The sequence below is a fragment of the Anoplopoma fimbria genome, chromosome 1 (genome assembly GCF_027596085.1).
Source record: "Anoplopoma fimbria isolate UVic2021 breed Golden Eagle Sablefish chromosome 1, Afim_UVic_2022, whole genome shotgun sequence".
Taxonomy (NCBI): domain Eukaryota; kingdom Metazoa; phylum Chordata; class Actinopteri; order Perciformes; family Anoplopomatidae; genus Anoplopoma; species Anoplopoma fimbria.
Genome location: NC_072449.1, coordinates 11,944,632 through 11,968,319, shown reverse-complemented (window position 1 = coordinate 11,968,319; position 23,688 = coordinate 11,944,632).

Here is a 23,688-nt window from a genome sequence, read left to right as displayed (position 1 = left end):
TTTGAAATAACTGTGAAGAACTTTTAAAGGTTTATGGAACGATTTCAACTGCAGAAGTAAACAAGACCATGAGTGGGGAGTTTGGCTATATCTATAGAGTTATTCCTTATGCTTGTCATCGGTGCCATCAGAAAACAAAGTGACACACCTAGAGATTTGTTTGCAATATTACCCGCAATTGCTTCATAGACTCAGAGATAGTGTTAAAATAAAATATAAGGCAATATGAGTAATATTGGTAATTTCTCAACAGTTGAGAAATGTTAATATTGTTTGATATTTAGTTTTATACATAAAGAACAGGGGGTGTTGTAAATGCAGCAAATTGAAAACATAGGAGACGAGCTTTCGGTAGACGTACTGCACCTGGGAGGGGCTGGACCATCATTATATATATATTTTTTTGTCATATTGATTGTATTTTGTTGCATATTCAGTACACAATACATATATTGGCCTCCTGTCCATCCTGGAAGAGTACTCCTCAGTTGCTCTTTCTTATGATCCTTCCATTTTTCCCCCCTGAAAGATTATATTTTTCTGGGTTAAGTTTTTCCTTTTACGCTGTTAGGGTCCAAGGACAAAGGATGTCTTAAAACATAAAGATTCTGAAGCCCCCTGAGGCAAATTTGTGATATGTGATATTGGGCTATATAAACTAAATTGACTTGACTTGACTTAACATTTTCCATCAGGTGAAGTGCTTATTGTACTTCTTTATTTTAATTTTCAGTCATTATTACATGTACAAATAGTTATTACATTACTGGTGCTGCAAAGTGAATAAAAATGCAGAAAAGAATTATGCTAGAGGGGAAAAAAGAAAAAAGAATTGAGATTCGAAGAATATGTTAAAAGACAATTTGTGGATCTGTTGATCCGCCATGGAGTTTGTGAAATGGAAATCAATGTGCAGAAAGGCTTCAAGCTGTTCTCCAGTCACAATTCCTTCTTCATACAAAAAAAACAGGCACGCTTACTGTCATTCATTCTGCCAGAAAAGACTGCAGTTGTTTTTCTATCTCTCAACAACCCTCAAAGAAGTTCACTAGTTTCCAACTATCAGAGACAGCAAGGGGAGCTGAGAGAGAAAGACATAGAAATGTAGGCATAAAGAAATGAAAGACAATTAAGAATACTGAGAAAGAGCAGGAAGATACTGAGGCAGAATAAGAAGAAGGGATGGGCGCTAAGTTTGACCTTTTGCTCTTACCTCAGTGTGAGAAACTCAGACCTGCTTTGTTGAGATTTCTGTGTGTGCTTTACCAGGCTTCTGGATGGTGACATTGACTTGGCTTAGCTCAGCTACTGCCTGCTATAACTAGCAACATCAGCTCCCCAAAAGAAGTACGCCATTACATGTATCCAAAGACTTTTGTTTAGTGTGAAGACTCACTTAACATCCGGCTAAAAAGCTGTGTTTGACTCTCCTCCTCGCTGGATACAAGCCTGCTTCAGCTCTGACTATGTTGTGCACTGTTGCACCTGTAATCACACTCAACATTACGTCACAGAGTCATCTGTGCAACTTGGCAGCAAAGTGAGAAGTGAAACCACTGGAGGTATGCAAAGACAATATTTTCTTCATAAATTCTAACTTAAACATTCATGGTAGAGGCTCTGTGAGGCTGTACTACAAAAAGGTGCTCTGTGCAAAATGCCAAGATCAACATGCTAACATTCACACAATTAAATAGTTAAAATGATGATGTTTAGCAAGTATTGTTTGGCAAAGTCAAAGCCCCAGTTTAGTGTGTTAGCATTCTAATATTTGCTAATAAGCACTAACAAAAAGTACAGCTGAAGCTCATGAGAATGCCATTATTTTCAGGCTTTTTGGTCATAAACCGACACACCACCTGAAGCTCAACCTGGACAAAACCGAGCTACTGTTCCTCCCGGGGAAGGGCTGCCGAGACCTGTCCATCACCATTGATGGTGCCGTGGTGACGCCAACTCGAACTGTGAGGAATCTGGGTGTGACCCTGGACGACCAACTGTCGTTCTCAGCAAACATTGCATCGGTCACACGCTCCTGCAGATTCCTCCTCTACAACATCAGGAGGATTCGCTCCTTCCTCACTGACGAGACGGCGCAGGTGCTCATCCAGGCTCTGGTCATCTCCCGCCTGGATTACTGCAACTCACTACTTGCCGGAGCCCCGGCGTCGGCCATCAGACCTCTGGAGCTTGTCCAGAAAGCTGCAGCACGTCTGGTGTTCAATCGCCCCAAATTCTCTCACACAACTTCCCTTCTCCGTTCTCTACACTGGCTCCCTGTAAGAGCTCGCATCCAGTTTAAGACTCTGGTGCTAGCCTACAGGGCAGCGAAAGGAACAGCTCCTTCCTATCTCCAGGCCTTGGTCAAGCCCTACACCCCCGCCCGACCACTTCGCTCTGCTGCCTCGGGGCGATTGGTTGCCCCGTCGCTCAGAGGTCCCTGCGGCCGATCCACCCGGTCACAGCTTTTTTCTGTCCTGGCCCCTCAGTGGTGGAATGAACTCCCCACCGACGTCAGGACAGCAGAGTCGCTGCCCATCTTTAGGCGCAGACTGAAAACTCACCTCTTCAAGAAGTACTACCCTGAGTCTTCCTCGTAGCATTTATTGCATTCGTATTAGTTGTTGCACTTACTGTATTCGTATCAGTTCGCTGCACTTATTGAATTCGTATTTGTTTACTGCACTTATCCTATTCGTAGTAGTTTGTAGCACTTATTATATTCGTATTAGTCTGTTGCAATTATTGTTCTCGTAGTAATTTGCCTCTGCACTATACTTTTGCTCTGGCTTATGCTTTAAGATGCTTGTTTAAGAAAGGAGATGCACTTATGACTTCTAGTGACTAGTAGTTCTCTTGAATACCTATGTTGAATACACTTCCTGTAAGTCGCTTTGGATAAAAGCGTCTGCTAAATGACTGTAATGTAATGTAATGTAATGTAATGTAATAAACCAAAATATTGGTAGGCTGAATTTTTTGACCTCCTAATGGCGGTAGATGAAAGGTTTGAGGATCACTACAATTAAATCAAAACGTGTGGAGAAATTTCACTCTGAAGCCAAAATTCCAATCTGGTTGTGTTAGATAAAGTCAGGGGATCACCGGAGTCATTAGGATATGCAATCTTGGAACCGTGAGCATCTATCACATCTGCCTTTATGTGGATGTATGGATACCTGAGAATGTTTGTGGTCTGTGGACCATGGATATCTGTAAGAATTTCTGTAGCAGGGGCGCCTGGTAGTTCACCAGGTAGAGCGCGTACCATTAAGGATGAGTGCTTCCCAGGTACCGCCTGGGTTTGGGACGGAGACTCCAGGTGGCAAAGTCCAAACTTCAAATCTCTTTTTGGAGGATGGACTGCCTGATACCTGTTCGCTCACTGATCTTCACTTCCTGTTGCCACCAAAGCTTCCTATCCCGTTCTCAAAGGTTAGAGTATAATCACCAGCAGCAGACCTGAGTGAGTAGGTCAGAGTTTTAGACTCTGACGGAACTCTGGACCTAATTCCTGACTCATCACGACGGTTAGGGGTTGCAAGTTTGCAGGGACAATTTTAACCTTTTAGTAATGTAAAGAACAATTTCAGAAAGGATAAGATAATCCTTTATTAGTCCTGCAGCGGGGAAATTTGCAGGATTACAGCAGCAGAGTGGATAGTGCAAACAAGAGACATATGTAAAAAACAAGACCAAAATAGGTATACTAAAAAAGTAAAGTTGCTCCCCGGGCGCTTCATTGCAGCCCACTGCTCCTCCGGGATGGGTTAAATGCAGAGAAATAATTTCCCCATTGTGGGACTAATAAAGGCTTAATTATTATTATTATTATCCTTCAACCAAAATAGAGACATCACATTTTTCGGTCTGGCCTTTCATCCTAGGCATTATATGTTACGTCTTAAACACTCGAAGGTGCGAGCTCTGTTTGTGGTTCGTACAGACTCTCTTTTGCTCCTTTTAATATAACTGGTGGTGGAGTCACCCACAACTATCCTGTGCTGCGTTCTAACTTGAACCACAACTGTTCTGCAGTCTACCTATCCTTTCATGCGGTCTGTTGAGACCCCGGCTATCAATTCCATGATCTGTCAAGATCCTACCAGACTTTACTGTTGTAACGGGTGAGGTGTGGCCGCCTTAGAGTAGCAGTCGGCGGACCGAAGGGCAGGAAACCTCCTTCTCCAGTGCGGGAAACAAAGGAGGTTGGAAGCCGTACACGCACTGGAAGGGGGACAGCTGGTCAGGGTGTTGTGAGCGTACTCCACCCACAACAGCTGTCGGGACCAGGAAGTAGGGTTCCGGGAAACTAAGCATTGTAGTGCGGTCTCCATCTCCTGGTTCTTCCGCTCAGTCTGTCCATTGGACTGTGGGTGGAACCCAGAGGACAGGCTTACGGTGGCTCCCAACAATGTCCAGAACTCCCTCCAGAATATTGAGGGGAACTGGGGACCCCGGTCAGAGACGACATCGACCGGGATCCCATGTAGGCGGAAGACATGGAGGGAGATGAGATCGGCAGTCTCTTTAGCAGAGGGGAGTTTCGGCAGAGCGCCTCCAACTCCCACGTCGGAAGCATCCACTTCCACTACGAACTGCCGGTCGGGGTCGGGGACTTGGAGAATGGGTGCTGAGGTGAATCTGGTCTTGAGGGTTTGGAAGGCTTTTTCGGCTGCAGGAGTCCAAAGGAAGGGGACCTTGAAGGACGTTAGGGCGGTGAGCGGAGAAGCTACTGAGCTGTAGCTTCTGATGAAACGTCTATAGAAGTTGGCGAACCCCAGGAATCGTTGGAGCTGCTTGCGGGAGTCCGGAGCAGACCAGGAAGTGACAGCGGAGACTTTTGCGGGATCCATCCGGATGTTGCCGTTGGAGACGATGGAACTCACATTTCTCTGCCTTCACATAAAGGGAGTTCTCCAAGAGGCGTTGTAGAATGGACTGGACGTGATGTATGTGTTCCTCTTTATTCATGGAGAAGATGAGAATGTCGTCGAGGTAGACGAAGACATGATGGTCCAACATGTCTTGGAGCACCTCGTTATGACCTCAGTACCTCCTTGGTTACTGGTGAGCCCTGGCTTTTACTGGGCAGTTGGGAACAAAATGGCCGGCCTGACCACAGTACATACATAGGTTGTCCCTGCACTGCCAGTCACGTTCCTCAGTCGAGTGTCTGGTGCGACCCACCTGCATGGGCTCGGTCTCCCGATGAGGTGGAATGGTCGACGGTTGGTTTGGAGGGGTAGCTTGCGTGGAGCAGGGGAATGAGCCTTGGCTAAAACGTCCCTGGCGTTTCACCAGCCGCCTTGCCTGGATGCAACGGTCCAGTCGAGTGGTCACCTTGATCAGTCCGTCCAAAGAGGTGGGCAGCTCGAAAGAGATGAGTTCATCTTTGATGTAGTCCGCCAAGTCAAGCATGTACGCATCGCTTTGAGCGGCCATATTCCACGAGCTTAGCCGCGCCTTGGTCCGAAAGTCTATGGAGTAATCTGTGATGGTTTGATTACCTTGTTGGAGCCCCAACAATCCACCGGTGGCATCCGGTCCCAAGGAAACTACTCCGAAAACCTTGTGTAATTCCTCAGCAAATGTCTGGAAGGAAGCGCAGGCGGGAGTTCGGTGGTCCCACTCCGCCGTTCCCCACATGCGGGCTCTCCCCTTCAGGTGGTTGATAGAATACGCCACTCTTGCTTCCTCGGTGGCGAAGGTATATGGCTGTAATGCGAACAAAATGGACAGTTTGTCAGAAAGGCGTTACAGCCCTCAGGATCCCCAGCGTAACGTTCCGGTTCGCCGACTCGGACCTCCGAGACCGGCGGTGAACGTGCTGGTAACAGCTCCGGGTGAGTCGGAGCAGATGGCTTACACTCCTGGCAGACAATGAGCAATCAGTAGGTAGGTCCTTAACCACTGCTGGTGGCTGGAAGTGTCAGCTTTCAAGCGTCTGGCGAACAAAGGCAACAGGGCGACTTTTTCAAGCCAGACTTCTTCAAGCAATGACTTCTCGAGCGTGTACTTGTACGGGTCAGTAATTTGTTTATATTGACTACCATGTGTGTGCATCCTATTTCTGTCTGTTCCTCTGTCCGGTGGTCACGTAGACAGTGGGTCACTCCCAGGTGCCGTGACCCCACTAATCTCATCTATCCCACTCTCTCAGCCCATGGTGAGCAAGTGGTGTCGAGGGGGCTTTGGAACTGCCAGTCGGCAGTGCCGAAAGCTGAGTTCATCTCAGGCTACGCATCCTTGCTCTCCCTCAACTTTCTTGCTCTAACTGAGACCTGGATCACACCAGAAAACACCACCACACCCGCAGCTCTGTCAGATGTGTACTCCTTCTCTCACACTCCCAGAGCTGCGAGGCGAGGTGGTGGCACTGGCCTGCTAATTTCCCCAAAATGGAAATACTCTCTTGTCTCTCTTCCACAGTTCTCCCCGTCCTCTTTTGAATTTCATGCTGTTACTGTCACTTATCCAGTCAAGCTCACCATTGCTGTTGTGTACCGCCCACCAGGCCCCCTTGGTGAGTTCCTGGAGGAGCTTGACACACTAGTCTCGCACTTCCATGACGATGGCTCCGCACTCATCATGCTCGGCGACTTCAACATCCAGACTGATAAGTTAGAACCACTGCTTTCCTTCCTCTCCTCCTTTGACCTCTATCGCTCCTCTTCTCCTCCTACCCACAAGGCCGGCAACCAGCTGGATCTTATCTTCACTAGACACTGTTCTACTGCTAACCTCTCTGTCACTCCCCTCCAGCTCTCGGACCACTACTTCATGTCCTACTCCCTCTCCCTCTCCTCTCCCCCCTTACTTCCTCCACCTACCCACATGGTTTCTACCCGTAGTGACCTCCGCTCCCTCTCCCCCCTTGATCTTTCCTCTTCCGTTACCTCTGCCATCCCTGACCCTGAATCCTTCTCTCTCCTATCCCCCGATACTGCTACTGATCTTCTCCTCTCCACCCTTTACTCCTCTTTGGACAACCTCTGTTCCTTCACCTCCAGGCCTGCACGCGTAACTCCTCCTGCCCCATGGCTGTCGGACTCAGTGCGTACTGATAGACGGAGCCTAAGAGCGGCTGAGCGTAAATGGAGAACAGGCAAACTCCCGGAGGACCTTCTTAACTTCCAATCTCTCCTTTCCTCACCTTTTTATTATCAGGCTGCTCTAATAGGTCTCTTAGATCTTTACAGTTGATCCAGAATGCTGCAGCACGTGTTCTAACAAAAACTAAGAAAAGAGATCATATTACTCCAGTATTAGCTTCTCTGCACTGGCTCCCTGTTAAATCAAGAATAGAATTTAAAATTATTTTACTTACCTACAAAGCTCTAACTGGTCAGGCACCGTCTTATCTTAAGGAACTTATAGTTCCATATTACCCAACTAGAGAGCTGCGCTCAATCAATGCAGGGATACTTGTGGTTCCTAGAGTATATAAAAGTAGGATGGGAGCCAGAGCCTTCAGTTATCAGGCTCCTCTTCTGTGGAACCAGGTTCCAGTTTCAGTCCGGGGGGCAGACACACTCACCACTTTCAAGAGCAGGCTTAAGACCTTCCTTTTTGATAGCGCTTATAGTTAGGGCTGGTTCAGGTTCGCCTTGGTCCAGCCCCTAGATATGCTGCTATATGCCTAGACAGCCGGGGGACTACCTAGGATACGCTGAGCTCCTCTCTCCTCTTCTCTCCCTCCTTCTTTATGAGGGAAGGACAGAGGATGTCGCATCCCTCCTTCTTTATGTATTAATCTCCTATTTATGCACATTACTGATTTTGCTTCTTCCCCGGAGTTCTTGTGCTTTCTCGCCTCGCAGGTTCCCAGGAATCGGGGTTATATTTGGACTGTCATCGTGCCACCTACTGAGGCCCTGCTGACACCCACTACTACTACCACTATCATTATTAGTCACATTACTATTATTATTGCCTGTACTATTACGCTTATTGACTTGCTTCTACCCTGGAGTCTTTGTGCTTTCTCGCTTCGCAGGCTTCTATAAATCGTGGCTGTACCTGGACCGTGGATGTGCATCCTGCTACGGCCCTGCTGACACCGACTGCTACCACCATTATTATTATTACTAGTCACATTACTATTACTATTACCTGTACCATTAAGCATTTTAGCTTTACTTCCACCCTGAAGCCCTTTTTGCTTTCTCGTTCTGCAGGTTTCCATGAATCGTTGTGGTACCTGGACCGTAGTCATGCCTCCTGCTGTGACTGCCCTGCAGGTTTCCATGAATCCCTGGACCGTACATTCCTGCTGTGAGCCGACTGCCACCCACTGCTACTTCGATTATTATTATTAGTCACATTACTATCCCTATTTTCATGGCTATAATTCTACTGTAATAATTGCTGCTGTTATTATAAGTAGTCTTATTATATGAATCATTTATGTCATATACATTGAATGTGTTGTATCTAAGAACTGTTATGCTGCTCATTCTGTACACATGACATCTATTGCATTCTGTCCATCCTGGGAGAAGGATCCCTCCTCTGTCGTTCTCCCATAGGTTTCTTCCTTTTTTCTCCCTGTTAAAGGGTTTTTTTAGGGAGTTTTTCCTGTGCCGATGTGAGGGAAGGACAGAGGATGTCGCATGTGCACAGATTGTAAAGCCCTCTGAGGCAAATTTGTAATTTGTGATTCTGGGCTATACAAAATAAACTGAATTGAATTGAATTGAATTTCCACTTTTTCCTCCTCTCTAGCTACTGCTAAAGCGGCTTTTTCCGCTCTAAAATCCTAACCTCTGCTTCCAATCCTAAAAAACTCTTTGAAACTTTCTCTTCACTCCTCCAACCCCCACCCCCTCCTCCTACTTCCTCCCTTCTCCCTGATGATTTCGCCAACTTCTTTGACAAGAAGGTAAACGATATCAGATCCTCCTTCTCTCAGCCCCCTCTCCCTGTCCACCCTCTCCCTCTCTACCCTATCCAGCTCTTCCCCCTCAGCTCCCCCTTCCCTCTCCACACCCCATCTTACCCTATTTTGCTCCCCTCTCCCCTAACGAGGTCCTCAACCTTGTTACATCTAACCGCCCCACCACGTGCTCCCTTGACCCGATCCCCTCCCCTCTTCTTCAGTCTATTGCCACTGAACTCCTTCCTTTCCTCACCCACCTCATCAACACATCTCTCGTCTCGGGATGCTTTCCCTCGGCTTTCAAGACCGCCAGAGTCACCCCCTTCTGAAAAAACCATCACTTGACCCCTCTGATGTCAAGAACTTCAGACTGGTTTCTCTTCTACCCTTTATATCCAAAACACTTGAACGCGCTGTCTCTAAACAACTGTCTTCCTACCTCCACCAGAACAACCTCTTGGACCCCCACCAGTCCGGGTTCAAGGTGGGTCACTCGTCAGAGACGGCCCTCCTTGCGGTGACAGAGTCGCTTCACGCCGCGAGAACTCTCTCTCCTCTGTCCTGATTCTCCTGGACCTGTCAGCGGCGTTTGACACGGTGAACCACCAGATCCTCCTCTCGACCCTCGAGGGGATGGGCGTCTCAGGGTCTGCACTCTCCCTGTTTGCATCCTACCTGACAGGCCGATCCTACCAGGTGACATGGAGGGGGGCCGTGTCGGAACCACGCATGCTGACTACGGGGGTTCCACAAGGTTCAGTTCTGGGCCCCCTTCTCTTCTCGCTCTACACAACATCTCTGGGTTCTGTTATTCGCTCGCATGACTTCTCTTACCATTGTTATGCCGATGACACCCAGCTGGTCTTGTCATTTCCTCCCGGTGACACCCAAGTGGAGGCACGCATTGCTGCGTGCTTGGCTGACATCTCGAAGTGGATGGCGACACACCACCTGAAGCTCAACCTGGATAAAACCGAGCTACTGTTCCTCCCGGTGTCACGGAGTGTGGTGTGGACCCAAAAGCAGAACGACCAGGAGACAGATAAAGTTCTGGAGCTTTATTCAAAGCTGAGAACTTCAAAGCAGACAGACAGGCAGGATATGACTCACAGAGGGAAACAGGCAGGGGATCAGGCAGACGGGAACCAGAGGAAGCGGAGGCTAAACTCGGGGTCGGGGACAGAAGGCTGAGTCGTTGACCGGGGCACAGGCAAGGCAGGGAAGTCCAGATAGGCAGGCAGGGTCGGCAACGGGAAATTGCTGGAAGGTCTGACATAAATGCAGAGATCTGGCCGTGAGTGAGTGGATGACCGGGGTTGATATACTGCAGAGTTGATGAGTAGATTGAAGGCAGGTGTGTGGCTTGGAGCAGGTGAGTATGCTTGGCAGTAATCAGGGAGTTGGGGAGAGTGAGAGGGGTGACACGCCCACCTCACAGACACACACACACACACACACACAGATAAACAAACAAGGGAGCACAGGAGACACAAGGACAAGGGAAAACACATGAAACACAAGGAATAACCAGAGACATGGCCATGGCCATGACACCCGGGGAAGGGTTGTCCGCACCGAGACCTGTCCATCACCATTGATGATGCCGTGGTGACGCCAACTCGGACTGTGAGGAATCTGGGTGTGACCCTGGACGACCAACTGTCGTTCTCAGCAAACATTGCATCCGTCAAACGCTCCTGCAGATTCCTGCTCTACAACATCAGGAGGATTCGCCCCTTCCTCACTGAGGAGACGGCGCAGGTGCTCATCCAGGCTCTGGTCATCTCCCGCCTGGACTACTGCAACTCACTACTTGCCGGAGCCCCGGCGTCGGCCATCAGACCTCTGGAGCTTGTCCAGAAAGCTGCAGCACGTCTGGTGTTCAATCGCCCCAAGTTCTCCCACACAACTTCCCTTCTCCGTTTTCTACACTGGCTCCCTGTAAGAGCTCGCATCCAGTTTAAGACTCTGGTGCTAGCCTACAGGGCAGTGAAAGGAACAGCTTTCCTATCTCCAGGCCTTGGTCAAGCCCTACACCCCCGCCCGACCACTTCGCTCTGCTGCCTCGGGGCGATTGGTTGCCCCATCGCTCAGAGGTCCCTGCGGCCGATCCACCCGGTCACAGCTTTTTTCTGTCCTGGCCCCTCAGTGGTGGAATGAACTCCCCACTGACGTCAGGACAGCAGAGTCGCTGCCCATCTTTCGGCGCAGGCTGAAAACTCACCTCTTCAAGAAGTACTACCCTGAGCCTTCCTCGTAGCACTTATTGCATTCGTATTAGTTGTTGCACTTACTGTATTCGTATCAGTTCGATGCACTTATTGAATTCGTATTCGTTTACTGCACTTATCCTATTCGTAGTAGTTTGTAGCACTTATTATATTCGTATTAGTCTGTTGCAATTATTGTTTTCGTAGTAATTTGCCTCTGCACTATACTTTTGCTCTGGTTTATGCTTTAAGATGCTTGTTTAAGAAAGGAGATGCACTTATGACTTCTGGTGACGAGTAGTTCTCTTGAATACCTATGTTGACTACACTTCCTGTAAGTTGCTTTGGATAAAAGCGTCTGCTAAATGACTGTAATGTAATGGCGGCGGTGTTGCCGCGAGAACCTGGGTGATGGCCACCGTAAGTTGTTGAACCTGGTGCGTCAAGGCTGTCACAGCCTGTCCCTGGTTAGACACGAACCGAGCCAGTGGCGGTTCGTGTCTAGTGAACCAGAGCCAGTGGCGAGGTGTCGTGTGCTGGATCCATGTTATGGCCGGATCGTACTGTAACGGGTGAGGTGTGGACCCAAATGCAGTACGACCAGGAGACAGAGTAAAGTGCAGGAGCTTTATTCAAAGCTGGGTACACAGCAGACACACAGGCAGGAGATAACTCATGGTGTATATTCCACTCGAGCGAGCGCTGAACCGTCAGCGGAGCAGGCAGACAAAAACCAAGAGGAGCGGAGGCTAATCTTGTGGTCGGGGACAGAAGGCTGGTGCAGCTAACCGGGGCAGAAGCAAGTGCGGAATACCGTGGTGGAAGACAGAAGGCTGAGTCATTTACCGGGGCAGAGGCGAGGTGGATAAGTACAAATGGGCAGGGTCGGTAACGGGAAATCAGTCCGGGGAAAAACGCTGGAAGGTCTGGCATGAATGCAGAGAATGATCTGGCAATGAGTGAATGAGTGAGTGTGGTCTTTATACTGTGAGTGTGGCAGAGTGCTCAGGTGAGAGTGATTGCGCTGATGAGGTGGGCATAGTGGACAGGTGCACAGCATAAGGCTGATTAGGTGAGTGAGGGAAAGTGTGGTGAGAGAGAAAACAGGGCTGGGCTGTGAGCTGGAGTGAACTGAGGGAAATAGGCAGAGTGCAGGAAGAGTGAACAGGCATGACTGTGACAACTGTGGTCTATCTAGACCTGCACTATCCTGTTCTGCTGTCTATTGAGACCCCCCCTATCCTTGTCTGCGGTCTATCTAGACCCTACCCTATCCTTTGCTATGGTTGACTTGACCCCTCTTAACTCTGGCTTAACTTCAATTCATGCAAGCTCATTCTAACAAGTTTTACCCATAATCTTTCTTTCATGACTAATCTTCTGTTTCTGCTGAGGAGTTCCCTGCAGAAGCAGGTAATAATTTGATATAGTTATATAAAAAAATTCTCTCTTTTGGGGGATTGTGCCTGTCTGAGCTCAGCATCAGTGCCCCTCTGTTAGACGGTTTCACTATGGAGTCAATCACCAAAGACTTTGAATTATTCATTTCTTATGTGTAATAAATTATTGTTAAATTTTATTGAATTCTCTCCTGACTGAAATGAAGCTGAGGGGAAGTTCACTCAGGGAGACTATCCTTACACTCCTTGCCATTCATAATCTCAGTCATTCTCTCCCCGTGACTGCTCTATCAGGTGTTTGTGGGTTTCATTTTAAGTTAACCAACCAGAGTCTGCCACGGTTTCCTTAAGCCAATCACATCGTTGCTGTCAAACTTTTAAAATATTCTCCTCTCTGCTACTGTCAGTTGTCATTTCAGCACGATCAGATGCGACCCTCCTCCACCCCAGTCACCTCCAGTCGGCATCACAGTCATGCTCCTCATTCATCATTGGATGCAGCGACTCACTACATCACCACCACCAGTGTCTGGACTCCAGGGGGTGTTGTGTATGTCTGACCTGAGCATCACTGCCCCTCTGTTAGACGGTTTTGCTATGGAGTCCAACGCCAAAGACTTTGCATTATTCATTTCTTATGCATGTGTTATAAATTATTGTTACATTTTATTGAAGTCTCTCCTGATTGAAATACTCAAAGCAATTAGTACACAAGAAAAAATATATTACTGTAATGAGAGTAAATGTAATGTTTCACCCCTTTCTGCTAGTGGCACTCAACAAAAGTCATTAAATTAATAAGTCATAAGGATTCATCCTCTGGGGTACATGGATGTCCCAACAGACCAAAACTACCATTGACTAACAGCAAGAAAAGATTCTGTCTGTCATCATCATAATTGCAACCATTCGTACCAGAGGAAGGTTGGGCAATCAATTTGAAAACTTATTTGGATTTAATGTGTTGGGCTAAATCCTGTCCTTCAGACATGACTGATGTACCTTAAACCATTAAACTGAATTACAAGTGGCACTGGAGGATTGGCCTCCTTTTTGTTTTGCCCTGCAGCTGTGCGAGGTCAATCAGCAGGCTAATAGCCTTCTCTCAGTGGGACATCCAGCATGCCTAAAATTACATTCGCCTCCAATGTTAAACAGTCTCCATAGCTGCAGGGTAAGACACATTATATAAGCTATCTCTGTAATGGTTGTAATATGAAAGGTGTGTGTAAATACATGATGGTGCATTATTTTGTCTGGATGTTTTCATGCTTGATAAAGAAGCAAATGTGACAGTTTAGTTATGAAAGAGCACAAACACATACAGAGAAGGAGGGAAGGAGGCAGGCAAGGGAGCCATAGAGGTAAGAGTGGCTGAAGGAATGGGCTCACATTCAAACTGTTTTGGCTTATTTTGAAACTAGAAATTACAAACATTCTATGCAGTTGTACTTCAAATCAATGCATTAACATGAACTTCCATTTAGAGTTCTGATCTTAAATGCACTTCCATAACTCTGTCAGAATCATGATGCAATGTTAACTCAATGTTTCAATTCAAAATTGTAGATAATACAGCGCAGAAATATGGTTAAGAAAATGGCAGAATCGATAGTGTCTGCATTATTTTTTTGGCCAGAGCGTACGTGATAGCAGGCAGAGTCGAGAGTGGCTTTCCTGGATTACCATTTCCATTTTGTGAGAAACTAACCAATGGACTCTCAGGAAATCGCTAAGGACCTACACACCAGCTCTGTTTACCTTCAGTCGACCAGAGAGGGCGAAGCACTATGGACATATTGCCGACACTCTGAGCTGTTAGTGAGTAGGATAATGGAGCTTCAGAGCCTAAAGGGTTTTATTCCTCAGATGAAGATAAAAACTGAAATAATAGGGATCTGTATGAAGATGGGTCAGTGTATCTATTGTGCAAAAATGTTTTGCTTGTGTTGTTTTGAACCACCAATGTGGTGCCATCAATACATTTGATGATCAGGTTTCCCCTGAATCTGGCTGCACAGTCATGTGTTAGCAGTGTGAACAGCAAAGGGCTGAGCACACAACCTTGAGGGTTGTCAGGAGACAGGTGGCGGCATTGAGGCAGAGCAGAGAAGGCTTCTCCACGAGTCTCTGTGAGGTAAGAACACTGAAATCAATGTACAGCACTCTGACGTATGTCTTTATTTAAGAAGAACAAACCTCAAAAATACACCATAAAACAAATATATAAATTTCATGAATAATTTCACCCCAACTCGTACAGATAAGTTAACATTTGAAACTAATTCAGAAGCAGCACACAATTGCTTTATGATCTGCAAAAACATTTCTTCTGCATTTCCACCTTGTACCAGTGTATTTGTATTCTGCTCCAGATCCCCTGGGTTTGAGCATTTAAATACACTCCATGCATCTATGATAAAAAACTTTTCCTCAGAATCGTGAACCAGATGAGAACTTTGTCTAGCGTGACCACAAAAATGTTCCACTATTTTGTGCCCCATTACCAACTGGTGTTGATCAATAAAAAATTGCTTATGCAGATGTAAAATCATCATGCCATTGGATTGGCCGGACCACATCTGGAGGGGAACATGTGCACAGCTAACAGCAGAGACTCCATGATTGTGGATGCATACCAAAAAATAGTTTGATACTTAACCCCCATAAAATGTTGATTTGTTGTGTCTACACTTCGGTTGTGAGAGGTGCTAGCAAGTATTAGTATAGCTGTTCAGTCTTTATGCTAAGCAAAGTAGGATGACTGTCACTCCATTGAGACATGAAAAAAAGGTATTAATATTCTCGTCTTAATTTTAGGAAGAAATAATCATATCTTTGAGAAAGGCTTATGTTTTCTTAAGCTGAGATTGAATTGTTGACCTCTGTTTCCATGGTCAAGAATAAACTTTAAAGCTCAACTTTTAAGCCAAAATGGGGAGTTAGCCCTAGAGGGCCTCAGGTTTTAACATCTACATTTCCATGACAACTGAGTAAACTCATTCTGCAAAAGCAATGTGGAAACAACAAGCAGTGCGTATAATTCATTATGTATTAATGCATAATATTGCTTAATGTTGATGCTACTGTAACAGTGCCATATGCCCAACTCAGGAGTTGTTCTTTCATTGTCTGAATACCAGACTGTTCATTTACTTGAGTAATATATTAAGTAAATTAATTAGCCAATTTAATTAATTCTTTATCTTCCTCCTTATCCGGGTCGGGGTTATGGGAACAGAAGGCTTTGCAGGATATCCCAGACATTTCTCCCCAGCAATGCTTTCCAGCTCTTCCTAGGGAACACTGAGCTATTCTCAGGGCAGACAAGATGTATATAATCCAGTAGCGGGCCGTGCATTTCACACCTAGGCCTTCAGTGATGTCCTACACAGTCCTACCTGAATGAATCCACCTCTTAATGCCATCATTATGACGCCATGGCTCTAGAAACTATACATTTAGACAGAAACGCACAACTGGGCGTTGCATCACCTTAACATAGTCGAGTACAACAGAGTTATATTAATATTTTTGACGCATTTAAAATCAATAAATCCACATTTACAATTAAGATTGTTAAACTGCCAGCTTTAAGATAAAAGGCGCTTTTAAGGGATTAGTCTACAAAGTTGTATTAAGTCCACCAAAAGTATGTGAGCTTTAACAAGTGTGTTCACTAAACAGCGCATTGTCGCACCCAAAGCAGTTTCATTTAAGAAACATGACGATAAAGACACATAAACTATTCACTGAAAATAAAAGAAAACAAACAAATAAAGCATTTCTTTTTTATATATTTATTTCGTTAATATTTACTCACCCAAACGACTGATTATCCCCCAAAACACCTGCTTATTTTAACACAAAATCCATCCTCCTTTCTTTCCTCAAGAAGACTTCAATGACTCTGTTGTACAGTTTATCTGTGCATTTCAGTTCCACCAATAAGTCCTTTTCGATCGACATGGAGGCTAATGCTGAAAGCCGAGTCTGTCCAGTAGTATTTCTGGCATACGTTTTAATTCTCTTTAAGGCCGAGAATGACCGCTCGACAGAAGCAGTGGACACAGGGATAGTCATTGCCACACATGCCAATGTGTAAAGCTGCCTCAAGCTCTCACTTAGATTTTTCTGCCTAAGGAAATCAAGTCATGGCATACATTACAGTCAGTTCTGTTTTTAGCCGGGACAGATCGAACAGTGTTCCGTGACTCTGTGTTAAGCTGGAGAAGGCTGTTTGCGGGAATTTTTCCGGTAGGTCTGAAAGTGGGGGTCGAGGAGGGAGAGAAACATTAATTTTTCCTGGTCTTGAAACCTATTCCGTATCTGACAAAGAATGTTGTCCAGAATATTGCTGTGGAGTTGTTGGTAGTATGCGTCTCCTTGTGCTGCATCTGCGTGCACTCGGACCACTTGAGATGGTCTCCTTGTGCTGCACGTGGCTGTAGCTGGCCCAAGGCTTTATTTGCGTGAAGGAGCAGTGGCATCTTAATCAGATGCCCTAACCACATCAGCTGGCCCCTTTATGCGAAGATGGCTCTGAGCTCCAAGCTCCAAACCTTATCTCTAAGGCTGAGCCCAGCCACCCTATGAAGGAAGCTCATTCCCGCTTGTATCCTTGATGTCATTCTTTTGGTCACTACCCAAGCTCAGGATGTAAATGGTCTGGAGATTGCCTTCAGGCTAATCTCCCTTTTCAACATGGTTTGGAGACCCCTGGGCCAGCCAAGCCTGAAATGTCTCCTTCAGCTTGATGGCCATCATTCATTCTTACCAACTGAGTGAGATTTGGAGTAATGGGAGACATCCTGCAGATTGAAGCGCAAGAAAGAGCAAGGAGAAGACCAGGATGCTGCAGTGCAAATGTCCTCCACTGTCATTCCTCTGTGAAAAGCCGTGGAAGATGAGAGTCCTCTGGTGGAATGGGCACCAGTGTCTATATTTTGACCTGCCCCTAACTAGTTCCAGCTGTGTCTCATCAGCCCCTGTTCTTAGTGTTTTGAAACCACATGTAGTTTGCTCCTTGTTGCTGGTTGGTCTATGTGCTTTTGTCTAGCGTTAGAGCCTTTATTTCTTGTCTTATTTTTCCCAATGCTTTTGAGCCTTTGGCTGTATTCCTCTAACCTGATTTTTGCATGACCCCTTTTGATTTAGTTTGCTTTACTGACTGATCTGTTGTGTACCAAAACCAGATTTTCAAGTTAAGACTTATTACTAAAGTGATCCACTGTGTGTCAAGTCATACTCTTTAGTTCTGTTTGGCATTAAGGTGTCACTGAATAGCCGTGATTTCACAGAAACATCACTGGTGATGTTAAGTTTGTTGTCCACAGCGGACTTTGCGTAAGACGCGTTCCTATGGGTTTAATAAATATTTGTCTGGCTGTTGATGTATCTGATCAGAAATGCAGCATTGGAAGAAATATAAAGATCCTTTACTGCAGTAAAATTTAAAATAACACATTATAAAAATACTACAAAAACTTTAACTATGTAAAAGTATGTAATCAGCTAAATATGATTAAAGTAGTAAAAGTATTGATTGCGCAGTAAAATGTTCCCTGTAAATGTTTTACACTGGACCGCTTAACTCTTTTCAGAATGATCCAGGACTGAGCACATTACTACGGGTTCTTGCTGTTTTTATTTGTCAAATCAGAAGAAAAGTAACAGACTTAGTTTGTCACAACAAACTGGGACATACCAAGGAAAGTGGGAGCTCCTGCAGAACCTTAAAGAGTTCCTAGCCCATACAAAGGACCAGAAATTCCCCAATATTTAATGGAAATGTAGGTAAACCGATCATAAAAAAACCCTTTCCTTTTTAATTAACAAACATTGACTTGTAGCTCTGTCCCAGGGACCTTGGACCCGGACATTAACTGCTTGTTCACTAACAAAGACACGCTAATAATGATATGAGATTCAAATGGTATATTGCATGTTAGAGTGAGAGGTAAGGACTTCGGGAGTGAAAGGTGGTTGAGGTAGGAAGGGATGAGGCTCATGGGATGAAGGGATGTTGGGTAGGCGATGAAGGGATTAGGGTCGTTGAATGAAGGGGTATAGGTTAGGGGATGAAGGGATGAGGGTAGTGGGATGAAGGGATGTAGGGTGCAGTATGATATCGGAAGGGGTTGAGAAAGATCTCCTGATCCATTAAACATGGTAAGCGGTTTAGGTTATTTAGTTGTCTGTCGCACGTCACGTTAAAGCTGAGTCAAAGAGGAAGTCGATGGGTTAGTCATTCTTTTTTGTGCCTCTTATCAGGCTACCCAAAGTATGACTAGTTTAATACACACCGTTTCAAAATTAACATTTGAAGCATCATACACTGTGTGTATATGTTATTAAACTTATTAGCATAACACAACAGACACATTTGCCGTCAGCATGGTTATCTTTGAATGTTTGGGTATGCAGATCCTAAACTTATTATGTATGTATTAAATTATAACTTCAATTTACTCATTATTAATATTGATATTCTAATTTATTCCAAGCCTCATCTGCATGCTCACAGTACACTGTTGTGGGATGAGTTGATTTAAATTTTGTAATATTAACAAACTGTGTTGTCCATCAGCTCCGCCATGTTGAGCTGAACACAGTAACGCTTAAATTAAAAGTCGAGCCACACAGTCAATCAATTCCCAGTTGTGATGCGTTGTGCTATTCAAACTATTTTAACACAAGGGTATTTTCTGCATGGTGAGCATGCGGCAGCTTTTATTTGCCTCAGAGGGCTTTACAATCTGTACACATGCGTCATCCTATGTCCCGGAACCCTCACATCGGCACAAGAAAAACTCCCCTAAAAAAACCCTTTAACAGGGAGAAAAAAGGAAGAAACCTATGGGAGAGTGACAGAGGAGGGATCCTTCTCCCAGGATGGACAGAATGCAATAGATGTCATGTGTACAGAATGAACAACATAACAGAGTTACAACACATTCAATGTATATGACATAAATTATTCATATAATCACAGTAGTAAGCAGAGTAATGAAGAAGAAAATGAAGACTACAGCAGCAATGACTATAGTAGAATTAAAATAATGATATTGGGAATGAATGGGACTTACAATAATAATAATAATTGAAGTAACAGTGAGTGTCAGCCAGGTCACAGCAGGAGGCACGACCACGGTCCAGGTACCACAACGATTCATGGAAACCTGCGAGGCGAGAAAGCTAAAAGGGCTTCAGGGTAGAAGCAAATCCAATAAGCGTAATGGTACAGGGAATAGTAATAGTAATGTGACTAATAATAATAATCGTAGTAGCAGTGGGTGTCAGCAGGGCCACAGCAGGATGCACGATCACAGTCCAGAATTAACCCCGATTAATGGAAACCTGCGAGGCGAGAAAGCACAAGCACTCCGGGAAAGAAGCAAAGTCAGTAATGTGCATAAATAGGAGATTAATTCATAAAGATGGAGGGAGAGAAGAGGAGAGAGGAGCTGAGTGTATCCTATCTAGTCCCTCGGTCCCACCTGGTTCCACAGAAGAGGAGCCTGATAACTGAAGGCTCTATCTCCCATCCTACTTTTATATACTCTAGGAACCACAAGTAACCCTGCATTGATGGAGCGCAGCTCTCTAGTTGGGTAATATGGAACTATAAGTTCCTTAAGATAAAATGGTGCCTGACCAGTTAGAGCTTTATAGGTGAGTAGAAGAATTTTGAATTTTATTCTTGATTTAACTGGGAGCCAGTGGAGAGAAGCTAATACCGGAGTAATATGATCTCTTTTCTTAGTTTTTGTTAGAACACGTGCTGCACCATTCTGGATCAACTGTAGAGATTTAGGAGACTTATTAGAGCAGCCTGATAATAACGAATTGCAGTAATCTAGTCTAGAGGTAATAAATGCATGAACTAGTTTTTCTGCATCGCTTTGAGACAGGATTTGCCTGATTTTCAAAATGTTACGTAAATGAAAAAAGGCTGTCCTTGAGATTTGTTTTATATAAGAGTTAAAAGATAGATCCTGATCAAAGATAACTCTGAGGTTCTTAACGGTAGTGCTGGATGCCAGAGCAATGCCATCTAGAGAAACTATATCATTAGATAATTGATTTCGAAGGTGATCTGGGCCTAGTAGAATAACAAGTTCTGTCGGAGTTTAACATCAAGAAGTTGCAGCTCATCCAGATTTTTATGTCCTTAAGACATGCTTGAAGTTTAGAGAACTGGTTAGTTTCATCTGGCTTAATCGATAGATATAACTGGGTATCATCTGCATAACAATGAAAGTTTATTGAGTGTTTTCTGATAATATTCCCTAAAGGAAGCATATATGAGGTGAATAAAATTGGTCCAAGAACAGACCCTTGTGGAACTCCATGACATACTCAAAACTGAGATCGGTCTGATAAATACGACTTAAACCATCTAAGTGCGGTTCCTTTAATGCCTATTAGATGCTCCAGTCTCTGTAATAAGATTTGATGTTCAATGGTGTTGAACGCAGCACGAAGGTCTAACAACACAAGTACAGAGACAAGTCCTTTGTCTGATGCAATTAGAAGGTAATTTTTCACCAGTGCTGTCTCTGTGCTATGATTCACTCTAAATCCTGACTGAAAATCCTCAAATAAACTATTGTTATGCAGAAAGTCACACAGCTGATTTCCAATTGCTTTCTCGAGGATCTTAGAGAAGAAGGGAAGGTTAGATATAGGTCTATAGTTAGCCAACACCTCTGGATCAAGAGTGGGTTTCTTAAGAAGAGGTTTAATTACAGCTAGTTTGAAGGCCTGTGGTACATGGCCCATTAGTAAAGACAGATTGATCATTTTTAATAAAGAATTGCTAACTAAAGGTAAAACTTCCTTAAGCAGCCTAGTTGGAATCGGGTCTAAGAGACAGGTGGAAGGTTAAACTTAGAAATAGTTAAAGTCAATTGTTGAAGGTCGATGGGTGAAAAGCCATCTAAATATATTAGATTAGACCACTATTAATGTGTATACCCATTTGGTGACCAATGACATTCCTGGAATAATTCCTGAATTAGCGGCCTACTTTGTAGCAAGCAAACCTGATATTGGCCATATTATCTGCCCAGAGAGAAGCTTATCGTCGGCAAGGCGCCAGGAGGGGAGGAAATTCGACCTGAGATGCTAAACATTGTTGGGCTGTATTGGTTGACATGCCTCTTCAGTGTCGTGTGGAGGTCGGGGACAGTGCCTGTGTAATGGCAGACCGGGGTGGTGGATCCCATTTTTAAAAAGGGGGACCAGAGAGTGTGCTCCTATTATTGGGGTATCACAGCCTCCCCTTGAAAGTATATTCCAGGGTGCTGAAAAGGAGATTGTCGAACCTCTGATTCAGGAGGAGCAATGCGGATCCCGTCCTGACCGTGGGACACTGGATCAGCTCTTTACCCTTGCAGATCTTTTGGAGGGGTCATGGGAATTTGCCCATCCAGTCTACATGTGTTTTGTGGACTTGGAGAAGGCTTACGACTATGTCCCCTGGGTAGTCCTACAGGGGTTACTGAGGGAATACGGGGTACCGGGGTCGTTGCTATGAGTCATACCGTCCTTGTGTAACCAAAGTGAGAGCTGTGTCCGGATACTCAGGACAATGTCAAACGCGTTTCCAGTGGGTGTCGGCCTCCGTCAGGGTTGTCCCTTGTAATTGATCCTATTTGTGATTTTCATGGACAGGATTTCAAGGTGGGAGAGTGTGTTAGGGGACCTCAGAATTGCATCCCCGCTTTTTGCAGATGATGTGTTTTTTTGGCTACCTCAAAACAGGACCTTCAGCGCACACTGGAGCGGTTTGCAGCTAGCTGCGAAGCGGTAGGGATGAGAGTCAGTACCTCCAAGCACGGAGTTCTACCCTCTCTTGTTTGGGAGTGATTCACTGCTCCAAGCGAGGGAATTCAAATACCTTTGATGTCTTGTTCACGAGTGAGGGTAAAATGGAGCATGAGATGGACAGGCGGTTTGGTGCAGCGTCAGCAGTGATGCGGGCGTTGTACAAAAAAATGAGTTGTTGGTCTGAAAAAGAACCACCATGCACTCTGCCAGCAATAGTCTGGAGATCATCAGTCAGTATGCTCACTACATGCGCTGAGCAAGATTAATGCACGTAAGGCTGCTGGCCCTGATGGCATCCCCGGACGCGTGCTCAGGGCCTGTGCTGGGCAGCTGACTGAGGTCCTGACTGACATCTTAAACCTGTCACTGGCCCAAGCAACTGTACCCACATGCTTCAAAACCACCTCAATCATGCCAGTGCCAAAACACTCCACTGCAGAGAACCTAAACGACTTCCGCCCTGTTGCTCTCACCCCCATCATCATGAAGTGCTTTGAGAGGCTGGTCCTGACTCATCTCAAAACCTGCCTACCACCCACACGGGACCCTCTCCAATTTGCCTACCGCCAGAACAGGTGTACAGAGGACGCCATCTCCACAGTGCTTCACTCCGCCCTCTCCCACCTGGACAACACCTATGTGAGAATGCTGTTCATCGATTTCAGTTCAGCATTCAACACCATCATCTGGACTTCCTAACCAACAGACCCCAGTATGTTAGGTTAGGTAATCACACCTCCTCTACCCTCACCCTGAACACTGGCGTTCCACAGGGCTGTGTGCTGAGTCCTCTCCTCTACTCCCTGTTCACCTATGACTGCACGCCTGTACATGGTTCCAATACCATTATCAAGTTTGCAGACGACACAACGGTGGTGGGCCTCATCAACAACAACAACGATGAGACGGCCTATAGGGAGGAGGTCCGGCACCTGGCGATGTGGTGCGCCAACAACAACCTGGCCCTCAACACCAAGGAGCTTATTGTGGACTTCAGAAAGACCAAAGGCTGCACACACACCCCCATCCATATCAATGGAACGGAGGTTGAGCGTGTCACCAGCTTTAGGTTTCTGGGTGTCCACATCTCAGAGGACCTCTCTTGGACCCTCAACACCTCAACCCTGGTCAAGAAGGCACACCAGCGTCTCTTCTTCCTGAGGAGACTGAAGAAAAATCCACGTCTCCTCTGATCCTGGTGAACTTCTACCGTTGCACCATCGAGAGCATCCTTACAAAATAAATTGAATTGAATTGAATGGTGTGGGTGGCTATATTCGTCATCTCGTATAAAGAGTCTGCAATGGTAGCAAAGTAAGGGATAACACACTGATAATATCCCACAAGTCCCAGGGACATTTTT